This window comes from Lepisosteus platostomus, chromosome 5, assembly GCF_059453375.1.
Source record: "Lepisosteus platostomus isolate fLepPlt1 chromosome 5, fLepPlt1.hap1, whole genome shotgun sequence".
Classification (NCBI taxonomy): Eukaryota; Metazoa; Chordata; class Actinopteri; order Semionotiformes; family Lepisosteidae; genus Lepisosteus; species Lepisosteus platostomus.
Genome location: NC_142615.1, coordinates 61,439,792 through 61,443,473, shown reverse-complemented (window position 1 = coordinate 61,443,473; position 3,682 = coordinate 61,439,792). Strand labels below are relative to the sequence as shown.

The window sequence follows — 3,682 nt, the reverse complement described above, 5'->3', positions numbered from 1 at the left end:
TCCAGGTACTGACCAGGCTCACACCTGCTTCAGTACTGAAGGCTGCTGATTATGGCCAGCAGCCATATCACCCTGCAACTCACAACTGGCAACCCACTGAAGCTAAGCAGGTATGAGCCTGGTCAGTACCTGGATGGTAGACCTCCTGGGAAAAACTAAGGTTTCTGCGGGAAGAGGTGCTAGTGGGGCCAGCAAGGGGCGCTCACCCTGCGGTCCATGTGGGTCCTAATGCCCCCAGTATAGTGATGGGGACACTATACTGTAAACAGGCGCCTTCCTTCGAATGAGATGTAAAACTGAGGTCCTGACTCTCTGTGGTCATTAAAAATCCCATGGCGTTTCTTGAAAAGAGTAGGGGTGTAACCCCGGCGTCCTGGCCAAATTTCCCCATTGGCCCTTACCAATCATGGCCTCCTAATAATCCCCCTCTTTGAATTGGCTACATTTCTCTTCCCTCCTCCTCACTGATAGTGGTGAGTGTTCTGGCGCACTATGGCTGCCGTCGCATCATCAAGGTGGATGCTGCACATTGGTGGTGGTGGAGGGGAGTCCCCATTACCTGTAAAGCGCTTTGAGTGGAGTGTTCAGAAAAGCGCTATATAAGTGTAAGCAATTATTATTATTATTATTATTAATGAGCACAACACTTGATTACAGTAAAAAAATCATTAAAAAATAAAGAAATGTTCCACAACTCAAAGCAAGGTTGTATAAGGTTAGGGGAGCTGTCTGATGTGTAAAACACCTGGTTGCAGCACTGTGGCTGTTGTGCTTGAAGAGCAATTGACTCGTGAATAGCACCCTCCTATCACCATGTACCGCCTGTCTAATGGTGCCATATTGAAAACATCATAAAAAAATGAATAAAGGGGCCGCTGCCACAGCAAGGTTGAATAAGGTTAGGGGGTCTGTCTGGTGTGTAAAACATATGGTTTCAGCAGTGTGGCTGTTGTATTTGAATTGCTATTGAGCCATGAAGAAGACCCACATATCCCAATGTATTACCTGTAGTGTTACCTTCAGAAAATCATAAAAAAATAAAGAAAGGGGTCACAGCCACAGCAAGGTTGTATGAGGTTAGGGGGCCTGTCTGGTGTGTAAAACATATGGTTTCAGCAGTGTGGCGGTTGTATTTGAATTGCTATTGTAGCGGCAATGCTTGTTAATAAGACAGAATTAAGCGTTGGTATGCTGTCCTAAAGGAGGCCCCATCTCACCCTCCATCTCTGTGGTGCAGCCACAGAGAAAGTATTCATGCAGGCTGATTTAAGATGTTTTCTTTTGATAAGGAACAAGCTCCCAGACGGGGATGCACTTAGCTAAGCCTGGCTATCATGATCAATGGTCATCCATTGGCGCCTATCAGTCTAGGGAGTGCCGAATGGACATCTGGACTGCATTCCTAAGTGTCAAGAGTAAGTGAATTATATCTCATCTTGACCAACCAATCAGGGACTGGCAGGGCGTGGTAATACCATGTGGGTCTCCAATGCCCGCCAAACTCTCAACCAATCAGCACACATCTGGGTCTTGGTCAAAAAGGGAGCGCAAGCTCAGATCGGGGCTCTCCTTGGCCATTTTCGCGCATCCTCAGAGACAATCACGTGACAACTGCTGTTGTCTGCAAAAGGACTTGGACTTTGTTCTAAGCGCGAGGCCGAGGATCCCGTACGTACTCAGAATTCTACCAACGTGAATGCTCCGCTTGATCAACGGCCGCCTACAGTTGGACCCTCGTCGACAACCTGAATAGCTTATTCAGAAGCAGCGCTGGACCGGGAACGAACCATCAAACCACTACACTATTGAGCCATGAAGAAGACCCACCTGTCCCAGTGTATTACCTGTAGTGTTACTTTCAGAAAATCATAAAAAAATAAAGAAAGAGGCCACAGCCACAGCAAGGTTGTATGAGGTTAGGGGCCCTGTCTGGTGTGTAAAACATATGGTTTCAGCAGTGTGGCTGTTGTATTTGAATTACTATTGAGCCATGAAAAAGACCCACCTATCCCAGTGTATACCTGTAGTGTTATCTTCAGAAAATCATAAAAAATAAAGGTTCCACAACCCAAAACAAAGCTGGGAAAAGTCAGAAGACCTGCTTAGTGTGCAAAACACTTACTTGCAGCATTGTGGGTGCTGTGATTTAAAGGCTATTGGTTTGTGAACAGAATACCCCTATCCCAGTGCATTGTGCCATATTAAATAAAAGCACGAGAAAAAGAGATTCAGAACGCAAAGCTGTGTCAGTGTTCTGTGTAAAAAATCGGTTTGAACATCATGGGAGCTGTTTTTAATAAGCTGCTGAGTAAAGAATATTTTAATCTTCCTGCTGTCAGTAGTATTGTCAATATAGTTGACCCTTACCTGAATGAAAACAGGGCGTAAAGGAAGGGTTTCAGAAATCAAACAAAGCTTTATTTCTGTGCTTACAGTCTGGGTAATTGGACACTGCGCTGTTCTGCTTCCTATGGTCATATACGGGTTATTCGCACGAAGCCGTATTGAACAGTATTTCTCGCGTTGTGAACGTCTGTACACAGCGGTCCTCCGGGTTCCAGTAAGTGTGTAATTACGCATCGATGAAAAACCGGAGGTTTAAAAAAAGATAATTAGCCCACTGATAGTTTGATGTAGAGGCTGTGGAAATATCCACAAGTCTTGGTCTTTAAAATGCATTTGGTTTGACGGCGTTCTGTGCTTCCATTGGGAAGATATGGACAAAAGAATATTCGTGCTCGGTCCAAAAAATGTCATAAAAACGAAAAAGTAAAGGCTGAGAAAGCATTCACAATGTATTTTATACACAAAGGAAGTATTCTCGCAACTCTAAGAGGTTTCGTGGTTTAATTTTTTTTAATTGTTAAATCATATTTAAATGTTAAACAACTGAAAAGCTTCTCGCTGTAGACCAGGATGGCCGAGTGGTTAAGGCGTTGGACTTAATATCTAATGGACAAATGTCCACCTGGGTTCAATCCCCACTTCTGGTAGTGTTGTAATAAGCTTTAAGTGACAGAACACTTTGATGATTTACACTCTATTTAAATATGAATTTACTAAATTTCAGTTCAGTTCTCTTCACTCCCACTCCCTGGCGTAACTGAGCTCTCACTATTGCATACTGAAGGCTTTACATGCATTAGCTGTGATACAGCTCCCAATAAAGACGGAATCAAACAGTTTGTTCTATTTCTCATGGTGATCCTCTTCTTGATCCAAATGAAATGGATCATTTAATATGATGCCTCGAGAAAAAAAAGGAGTGAATTTCCGCCTGTAATGATTGATGCCCCATCAAACATTTTGTAACATCACCGGAAGATTATACAGTAGAATCCTGGTTTGTTGCTTAAATTCAAGGTAAACAAGACTAAAGAAACGAGTTGGAAACTTGATGTCGAACTGGAATTTAAGTACCCGGAATATTTCACTACATTGGGCAATATGTGCCAGAGAGGAGCACTTTAAATCCCTTCGATAGCTCAGTTGGTAGCGCGGCTGACTGTATTAGAAACAGTTAGGAATCCTTAAGTTGCTGTTTCGACTCGAGCTCGAAGGAAGGTGCTTTTGTGAACTTTAATCAAATAGTTAAAATAGCGAATCTTTTTCACTCAGACGTTGATCAAAAGCTCAATAAACGATGAAGCAGAGGCTCCGAATTCAGCTAACATCTGGTTGT

General features: G+C 43.2%; 1 non-coding gene across 1 annotated transcript; it reads left to right on the top strand.

Moving 5' to 3' along the window:
* Nucleotides 1–2,910: 2,910 nt before the first annotated feature.
* trnal-uaa (transfer RNA leucine (anticodon UAA)) lies at nt 2,911–2,993 on the top strand. The gene has a single exon. It is a non-coding gene; the product is annotated as a tRNA-Leu (tRNA).
* Nucleotides 2,994–3,682: the final 689 nt, after the last annotated feature.